The sequence below is a fragment of the Octopus bimaculoides genome, chromosome 28, assembly GCF_046866305.1.
Source record: "Octopus bimaculoides isolate indiv1 chromosome 28, ASM4686630v1, whole genome shotgun sequence".
Lineage (NCBI taxonomy): Eukaryota > Metazoa > Mollusca > Cephalopoda > Octopoda > Octopodidae > Octopus > Octopus bimaculoides.
This window is the reverse complement of record NC_142955.1, coordinates 10,045,685-10,057,000: the sequence shown is the minus strand read 5'-3', so window position 1 is coordinate 10,057,000 and position 11,316 is coordinate 10,045,685. Positions and strand designations below refer to the sequence as shown.

Genomic DNA, 11,316 nt, shown 5'->3' with positions numbered 1-11,316 from the left:
GCTCAAAATGGTGCATCTCATGTGCCAACCGCACAAGAACCAGTCCAGGGGCACTGGCAACGATCTTACTTGGCTTGCCGGGTCTTCTCACGCACAGCACATTTCCAAAGGTCTCGGTCAGTAGTCATCGCCTCGGTGAGGCCCAATGTACGAAGGTCTTGCCTCACCACCTCAGCCCAGGTTTTCCTGGGCCTACCTCTTCCACGGGTTCCCTCAACTGTTAGGGTGTGGCACTTTTTCACGCAGCTATCCTCCTCCATTCTCACCACATGTCCATACCAGCGCAATCGTCTCTCTTGCACACCACAACTGATGCTTCTAATGTTCAGCTTTTCTCTCAAGATACTTACACTCTGACGGGTATTCACATTGACATTTATTCCTTATGATATTTTTCATGTGAAATATCTCAGTTTTCTACTGAAAAATATTCTATTTCAACAGACATTCTTTGTTGCAGAAAACAAAACTTAAGAAAAACCAATGTATATATAATCCCTCTCATCAATGTATATATGTGTGTGTATATAAATGTATAAATGTGTGTCTGTATTTATGTATATAGGTTAGTAAGCATGTCTATGAATGTGTGTATGTATGCAGGGGTGCACATGTGCATGCATCTGTAGCTGCACATACTAAGTATATGTATGGACGTTTGTAGTAAGTATATATATACAAGGGTATGTATATATGTGTATTTTTGTATATATAATTATATGTATATATATATATATATATATATATATATATATATATATATATATATATATTATATATATATATATATATATATATATATATATATATATATATATATATATATATATATGTCTATGTATATCTTGTGAGCTGGCAGAATCGTTAGTACACCAGGCAAAATGGTTAGTGGTGTTTTCATCTGACTTTATGTTCTGAGTTCTAATTCCATGGAGACTCATGTTCAGGGACGATGGGCCCTGGGACTGATGCAATCAAAATAAGAGCATTCCCTGAAACTGCTGGCCTTGTGCCAAAATTTGAAGCCAATATATATATAAATCATCATCATCATCATCGTTTAACGTCCGCTTTCCATGCTAGCATGGGTTGGACGGTTTGACTGGGGACTGGAGAACCAGATGGCTGCACCAGGCTCCAATCTGATCTGGCAGAGTTTCTACAGCTGGATACCCTTCCTAACGCCAACCACTTTGAGAGTGTAGTGGGTGCTTTTACATGCCACCGGCACAAGGGTCAGTCAGGTGGTACTGGCAACGGTCATGCTCAAATGGTGTTTTTACGTGTCAACTGCACAAGAGCCAGTCCAGCGGCACTGGCAACACCCTTGCTTGAATGTTGTTTACCACATACCATCGACACAAAAGAGGTAACCTTTAACAGGACACCTTACATGCTAGAGAGAGCAGTTAATGCCCAAACTGCAAATAAGATTAATTTCAAAGGGAATGAAAATAAAATTATTTCTATAGTTACCCCTAGACTTGAGTTTCTGTTTAATGGGCAAATAAATTAATTTGCCGTTTGTGCTTGTGCATATATATTTGTGTATCTGTATATATATATATATATATATATATATATATATATATAGATAGATAGATACACACACACACCCACCCGTACATACAGTCACACCCTTTACGCCAATGCCTTCCCCTATTACAATCTGTTCCTCCACCCCATCTCAACACTTTCCTTTCCTCCTACTTCATTCCCCTCCACTCTCCCTCATATGCCTCCTCACATTCATTCTCAGTGCTCTCACAGACATACCATTGACCCCTGAGATATTCCTATATCTCTCCCACCTCACTTGTTATACTCTCCATAAACCAATCCATCTCCGCTCACCCTCTTAGGGATCACCCCTCTCTCTTCTCTCGATCCACACACCCTGTCCAGTCTTCTGTACCCCTTAATTACACTGAGTACCTTATGCAGGTGTGCCTACTTCCTTGTGCATTCACTCTGCCTATTCCGAATATGATTCTATTTAACAAGAGAGGAGGGGAGTGAAAAGTAACACTCTCCATCTGTAGAGAGACTGTCTAACTGTCTGTCTCTGCGTCTGTCCGTCCGTCTGTCCATCCTTCCATCCATCCATCCAATCACACACACAGATACATAGTTCAAATTTACAGAAAAGAAAAGACAAAGACATGTGTACGCACAAGGAGCACATGTATTAGTGAAAAGTTCGCGAATGGAAAAGTTTATTATATATTATTTGCATACACACACACACACACACACACACACACACACACACATATATATATATATATTTACATATATATATATGTATGTATATATATATATATATATATATATATATATATATATATATATATATATATATACCTATATATGATTGCATGTATGTATATACACATTTATGCACATAATGCAAGCTAATTAATTAGTGAGAGAATGTAACACAATACCCATAACTTACTTGGTGCCCCAAAACCTAATAATTACGTGAGCAGAATAGTACCAACATATTACTGGTACTTAATGTTTTTCACTGTCTGGCGAGATGCTGTGTAAAGTTAGTCCAAATAGTATGTCATGGCTGGAATGTCTTGGCTTCTAGATTTGATGGATCAGGGCTGAGTTGGGGCTAAACTGCTATAACTAGACTAATACCAACCTTTCCCTCTGACAGGTACCATGACCACCACCACTAGCACCAATGTCAACACCACCTTGCCAATTTCTACTTTGGCCACCTCCACAATTTAGTCAAATGCCTTGCCTTGGGCCCTTAATGGAATGAGAGCAGTGCCATGGTGAGGTAGGTATGTCTTGTATTTTATTTATTGATCCTGAAGGAATGAAAAGTAAATCTGATTTCAGCAGAATTTGATCTCAGAACACAGAGAGCCAGAACAATTACTGCAAAGCTGTCAATTTGCTACCATCATGGACTATTAGAAAAAGTAGCTAAACCTCACTCAAATCACACGCAGAACAACAAATTTGTAGCTAGCATTCACTGACTTGATCAACAAGCTTGAGGGAAATGACATGACAGCAACAACAACACCAACAATATCACACACACACACCACTACCACAGTCACCACCACAACCATCAAGGTTGACAATCCTTAACTTTATTCAAGATCACCTTTCTTAAACGAGACAATAAATGGAAACGCCTGGGGTAAACTGATACAGTGAAATTATCCTACCTCACCTAAGGTGGCAGTCACGTTGTCCATTGATGTTATTCAAAGATAATATTGGCTTTACATACAATGCTCTCTTATTCGGTTCTGCAACAATGAATCTCTAACCTGTTTCTTTATTTTGGGTTTCTTGCAAATATTTCAACAATTTCTATCCTGATTTGAAATATCAAACTGAACTTTGTAGAAGTAAACTGGTGAATTTCAAACTGGGGGTGCACACACACACATACACTAACATACACACACATACGTGTTATGTTACACACACACACACGTGTTATGTTACACACACACATACACACACACATACATGTGTTATGTTACACACACACACATATGCTATGTGTGTGTTTCAGTGTCTTTGCATATTTCTGTATTTGAGGGTTATGTAGCTACTATTTATAGCTGGTCTTACAAACATACAGTGATTTCCCTCATTGAACTCTGTGTGTGTATGCGTACGTTGGTGATGTCCAGCAAAACTGACTTTGTAGACAGCCGCAAGATTATCCACCATCTTTCCAGCAGCAAGCTTCGGCCCCTGTTTTGAATTCCATATGTCTAACCCCCCCCCCATTGACATGCTTACAAAATCAAAAAACAATGCATCGTCCATGAATTTCATAAACCTTTTTTCTTGCTCAGAATTGAATCAACCACCCGCATAGTAAGTCTATGTATGTACATACGTAGTAAGTATATATACAAAGGTGTGTATATATATAGATATATAAAAATATATTTATATTCATACACACACACATATGTATGTATTAATATATAGAAACCTGTCTATATCTATGTGCTTTTATGTATATATCTACATATATACATATGTGTGTGTAAGGTGAGCTGGCAGCAGAATCGTTAGCACACAAGGCAAAATGCTTGGTGCATTTCGTTCGACTTGATGTTCTGAGTTCTAATTCCAGGAAGGTTGAAATTTAGGTTCAATGAACTCTGGGACTGATGTCATCAACTTAACCCTCTCCCCTTTATTGCTGGCCTTGTGCCAAAATTTGAAACCAGTAAATATATACATGCATACAGGTAAGCCGTTTATGTTTATGCCTTGCCCCAATACAATCTGTTCCCTCACCTCCCCCACCACAACACACTATTCCAACTCCTTCCTTTCTTCCACCCATGATCACCCCCCAACCTCTGCATGCTCCTCTCCTCCCATCACATACACTCACTTTCAATGCCCTCACAAACCTACCCCAGCCCTCTGAGCTGCCCCTATACCCCTCACCTTCACCTGCTACACTCTCCACATCTCCATCTGTCTCCCTTCCCACTCTCATGAATCACCCCCACCCCTTGATCTCCTATGTCCACTCACCCTGTCCAATCCTTGGTATGGCCTTCATTTCATTTATATTCTCCCCCATTGTCCATTAAGAATATGTCCCATCACACATCTCCCCTGCCATTTATTTCTCTCAATCTTTTCGAGCGAGATCGTTGCCAGTGCCCCTGGACTGGCTTGTGCAGGTGGCACATAAAAGACACCATTTTGAGCGTGGCCGTTGCCAGTATCGCCTGACTGGCCTTCGTGCGGGTGACACGTAAAAGCACCTACTACACTCTGTGAGTGGTTGGCGTTAGGAAGGGCATCCAGCTGTAGAAACTCTGCCAAATTTAGATTGGAGCCTGGTGTTGCCATCCGGTTTCACCAGTCCTCAGTCAAATCGTCCAACCCATGCTAGCATGGAAAGCGGACATTAAACGATGATGATGATGATGATGATGAATCTTTCAAACGGGGACAGCCAAGTATCTCCTACAATACGACCCCTATCTCTACCCTATTATGCATTCACCTCTCCACTGGCACAAACCCACCTCCCTCAGTGCTACTCTTCCCTTCCTGTTGAGACGTCTTCATCTTGCAAGTGACTCAGTGGAGCCATGTTAAAGGCACTTCTATGAAGTGGTTGGCATCTGGAAGGGTATCCAGCCATAGAAACCAATGCAATGTGGCTAACACAGCCTGGTGCAGTCCTATGGCAAACTGTCCACCCCCATAGCAGAACAGAAAGTGGACTTTTCATACACACACACACATTCACACATACATATATATACATACATATATATACATACATATATATACATACATATATATACATACATACACACATACATACATGCATACAGACGGACGGATCACATGAACGACAAGACTATCCAATGTTGCTGCACATCACTGGTCACAATTCACTTTGCATTGTTTTAGCCATCGAATGACCCCACCCCTCGGGCTAGGCAAGCAAACCATCACTCTCTATGCCACCGATGTTATCCAACGGAAAGGCAAACTGGAGTAATGTGAAATAAAGTGTCTTGCCCAAGAACACAACACACAGCCCACTCTGGGAATCGAACTCACTATCTCATGATTGTGGAACCGATGCTCTGACTACTGAGCCATGCACCTGCACACACACACACACATACATATACATATATATATATATAAATGCGTGTGTGTGTGTGCAGGAGAGTCTCTCTACTCTGGATCCAAGAGAGGGACCAGCAATCCGAATAGACAGCAGCATGGTAGATAAAACCATGAAGGATATGAAGACCAGGAAAGGCCCTGGCCCCTCAAGAATCACCTCTGAAATGCTTAAAATATCTGGTGGTGTGGCATAAGGCAGCCCTTAAATGATGATGATGCACACACACACACACACACATAATTATAGATATCTATGCAGACAGGTATATATAGCCCAGTGGAGGGGGGCTTCTCACAAGCATTTCCTGTAAGGAGAATTCCCTTCCTGAGAGAATCTACACAGCAAAGGTCTTTGCATGTCTGTGTACAGAAACCTATTAAATATAATACATCTTTAAACATAACACATATTTCAATCAACACTCTTTAGTCAATGTTGAGTTAATGAATTCCTGTGAAACTTTTGCATCTGTCAGAAACTGTTTTCCTGTTCTGTTGAAATGTCTTGACATCACTTGGGTGCCATGAACTATGCATACGGATTCAATATCCTTCGCAAAAACACTTTTATGTCTTTCATAACCCAGTTGTACACAAACACACACACATATCTTTTATCTCTTACTTGCTTCACTCGTTTGACTGCGGCCATGCTGGGGCACAGCCTTGAAGAATTTTTAGTCAAAGAAATCAACCACCACAATTTATTCCTTATTCTATCGGTCTCTTTAGGGTTCATGTTTCCCTTAATTTTCCAAATTGCAAGAGTAATTTATAGATGCCTTTTATGTGTATCTAGAGCCATTTATTTATGATCCCTTCGAAAACCCTCATTAAATTAGATTATTTCATTTTCAGTTTCCTTTAGGTTTCATGTGTTCTTTTATACGACCAGCCTATATATGTATATATAATATATATATATTTCACACACACACATGTATATATGTATGCATTTTATAAATATATATATATATATATATATATATAAAATGCATACATATATACATTTTATATATGTATACACACACACACACACACACACACACATATATATATAGATAGATAGACTAACAGATAGATTCATTCACACATACATACATATTTGAAAACGTGTTTATGTGTGCGTGTATGCATATATATAGGCGTAGGAGTGGCTGTGTGGTAAGTAGCTTGCTTACGGACCACATGGTTCCGGGTTCAGTCCCACTGCATGGCAAGTTGGGCAAGTGTCTTCTACTATAACCTCGGGCTGACTAAAGCCTTGTGAGTGGATTTGGTAGACCGAAACTGAAAGAGGCCCGTCATATATATGTGTATATATATATATATATATATATATATATATATATATATATATATATATATATATATATATATGTATGTATGTATGCATATATATGTTTGTGTGTCAATGTTTGTCACCCCAACATCACTTGACAACCGATGCTGGTGCTTTTATGCCTCCATAACATAGCGGTTTGGCAAAAGAGACTAATAGAATAAGTACTAGGCTTACAAAGAATAAGTCCTGGAGTCGATTTGGTCGATTAAAGGCGGTGCTCCAGCATGGCCACAGTCAAATGACTGAAAGAATAAAAGACTAAATATATATATATGTGTGTGTGTGTGTGTGTATAAATATATATATATATAAAGAGAGATATAGACAGACAGATAGATAGATTCATATGTATATACATATATACACACAAACATATACATATGTATATAAGTCCCCTTCAGATTTGTTCACTAGCAGTGCCTCAGCATGGTCACAGCCTTAGGGCTGAAATGAGTAAAAGAATGACTGAATATATATACATGTATATATATATATATATATATATATATATATATATATATATATATATATATATATATACACATACATACATCTAAACATATATATACATACATGCATGTATGTACACATATGTATGTGTGTATGTATACACACACACACACACACATATATATATATATATATATATATATATATACACACACACAGCTTATATGTGTATAATGCTTGCTGATGAATTAGTGAGAGAAGGTAAGGCATTGCCCATAGCCTATTCAATGCCTCAAAACCTGTGAAATAGAGAATTTCATGAGAAGAATAGTAATGGTGGTATATTACTGGTACTTAATGTTTTTGAACCACTCGTGAGATGCTGTGTAATGTTACTCCAAACAGTATGTCATGGCGGGAGTGTCTTGGATTCTAGACTTGACGGATCAAGGCTGAGTGAGGACTAAACAATACGTCCCTGCCCCTGCAACAGGCATCATCACGACCATCATCATCATCATCATCAATACTGTAATCACCTTAGACATTCCTGCCCTGACCACCTCTATGATTTATTCAAATGCTTTGTTTGCATCCTTAATGGAATCTGTGGAATGCCCTGGTGAGGAAGGTGTGTCTTGTACTTTATTTATTGCCCCTGAAATAATGAAAGGTAAATTTGATTTGAGCAGGATTTGATCTCAAAACACAGAACTGAAACAATTCCTGCACAGATGCCAATTGGTTACCATGGTGACAACATCAACAATAGCACACACACATACACACACACACACCACCACCACCACCACCAGCATCAAGGTAACAATCCTTAATTGTAGTCACGCTCAGCTTTCTTAAAATAAATGGAAACACCTGAAAATAAATGGAAACACCTGGAGTAAACTGATCTTATCGAATGATACGATGACACCTGACAAGTAAACAATCCCCTGGGGTAAACAATATTGTCAACTGATGCCACCTCACTCGAGAGGTCAGTCACGTTGTCCATTGATGTTATTCAAGATAATAATGGCTTACACACTCTGCTCTCATATTCGGTTCTGCAACAATGAATTTCTAACCTGTTTCTTTATTTTGGGTTTGTTGCAAATATTTCAAGAAATTTTATCCTGGTTTGAAATGTCAGACTGAACCTTGTATAAGTAAATTTAAAGCTGGTGGTGGTGGTGTGTGTGTGCTTACACTTACACACATACACACACACATATATATATAAACATGCCATCCATAAACATATATATATAAACATGCCATCCATAAACATATATATATACATACATACACACATAGATATATATTATATATATATATATATATATATATATATATATATATATATATATATAAAATATATATAGTTTTAGGGAAAATAACCAATTTTCAAGAACTCATCGATGAAAATCCACTATCACATATAGAAAAATTAATAATTAAAAGCACAATAAATGAGTATAATATAAAGTAAAGTAAATATCATAAGATAAATATAATAAAAAGATTACACGTGTTTCATAACCAATTTTCAAATAGAAAAGAAATTTAAATCGATTAAAATCAATTGAAATTATTGAAAATAAGTTCTATTCAAAAATATAGCTACTCGTCAGATCGTAATTAGAACAATAATTAGATATATATCTCAACCAACAATAAGTACCAAATGAATTAATATGAAATACTTATTATATTATATATTATATATATATATATATATATATATATATATATATATATATATATATACATACACAAATAGACTCATATGACACAAGAAATATTTCTTGGATAGAATTCTGTCCTCAATAGCAGAATCAAAAGGAAAATAATTACTGCTAATTATGAAGTGATTGCATTCAGTATGAAGTAGTTAATGAGTAAATTACTGTTTCCTTTGAAGGCTCTGCCTGCCACCTTCTTTTCTTATTTCAAGTGGGAGATTTATCCATACTTAACAAATCCCAACTATCTCTGCTGCTGTCTGTGTCTCTCTCTATCTCTCACCCTTTCCTTCTCTCTCTCTCTCTCTCTCTCTCTCTCTCTCTCTCTCCTTTTCTTTCTGCTGCACTCATTCAATCGCAATCACTCTTTTTCTCTATCTGTCTCCCTCTGTTCACACACTACATTGACATGTGTTCACGTATATCTATGTACGTACAGATATATATATATATATATATATATATATATATATATATATATATATATATATATATATATATATATATATATATATATATATATATAATATGTACTTATGTATGCACACATGTATGAAAATATGTATATTGTCTTCATCTTATTCATTTAGAATATGTTTTGATCATCATTCTGTTTGAGATTATTTACATTATTTACATTTGACGGATATTCGTCCTCATCTTGTTTGTTGTTAACACAACGTTTCGGCTGATATACCCTCCAGCCTTCGTCAGGTGTCTTGGGGAAATTTCGAACCTGGGTTCTCATTCCTAACGATGTTACTATTATTATATTATTATTATTATTACTATTATTAATCAGGTCGCTGCCGTGAATCGAACTCGGAACCTTGGGGTTAGTAGCCCGCGCTCTTAACCACTACGCCATATGCCCGTTAACAACAAACAAGATGAGGACAAATATCCGTCAAATGTAAATAATGTTAATAATTCCTCATCTCTTAAATATAGAACTGTATTCTGTTTGAGGTCGTGAGGAAATCGTCTTGTTTTGGTCATTTTTTAAATGTTAGGAATCTTACAGATGTCATCATTCTGGATTTTGTGCTAGAATTAAAGCATTTCCTTCATTCTCCAATAACCCCCAGTTCAGTCATATTTCACTCTTAACTGGTTGGTAAATATGCCGTTGCTCAAATAACACAAGGGGCAAGTTTATCCTGGGTAAGGGATTTGCAAACCCCTTTACAATCGTTGATAGACATTTGCATTCTCTTCTGTTTTTCTAGCCATTTTGCTGACCATAAGCCTGTTGATTTCTACAACAGAACATGTTTCTTTTTGCTTCATTATAATATATATGCATGTATGTGTGCATGCATGAATGCATACATGTACGTATGTATGTATGCATGTATGTACTATGCACGAATGCATGTACATACGTATGTGTCTAAATGCATGCAAGTATGTATCCAGATATTTGTATATGTGATGTTTATGCTGAGATGTTTGAAAAGAATCCATCCTCGCTGCTTTCTTGCTTTGTTTGCTTCCTTCCTGCTTTTCCTTCTCCCTCACTTCCACTTCCTGCCCTACTCCCTCTGTTTTTCTTGTAGATCTTCGTCTTCCTTCTAAATTCCTCATCACCCACAGAGCCATGAATTTCAGCTCCGTCGAACACACCCGCTTTTTATCTTCCCCAAAGACAAAGCAGGAACAGCTGAAATGATTTGTTGTAAATATTTACCATCAATATTTCAGACATTTTTTTAAAGACTTGATTGTATGCCAGCAGTTGTTTTACACACACACACACACACAGATATATATTTATTTATATACATATATATATATATATATATATATATATATATATATATATATATATATATATGCGTGTATATAGTTATATACATATATTTATTTATATACATATATATATATGTGTATATAGTTATATACATGTATATATTTATATACGTATATTATAGCGGTACTCCTGCATGACCGGAGCAACATAGCTGATAAGAATAACAGAATAAAAGAATATGAGTGTATACCAGCAATTGTTAAATATATTCAGTTGATAATTTCTAGGTCTCTGCATCATTTCTCCTCCAGATTTTGTATATTTCCCAAAACCTTACAATTAATTTTATTGCCCAA

The 11,316-nt window shown here is 36.8% G+C and overlaps 1 protein-coding gene across 1 annotated transcript in view; it reads right to left on the bottom strand.

Annotated features, from left to right (window-relative positions):
- LOC149130529 (uncharacterized) overlaps positions 1 to 11,314 on the bottom strand; it is a 23,894-nt gene extending 12,580 nt beyond the window's left edge. The window contains exon 1 of the mRNA XM_089344159.1: positions 11,211 to 11,314. The gene's annotated coding sequence lies outside the window, so the exon portion shown is untranslated. The remainder of the gene's footprint in view (positions 1 to 11,210) is intronic.
- Between the last annotated feature and the right edge of the window lie 2 nt (positions 11,315 to 11,316).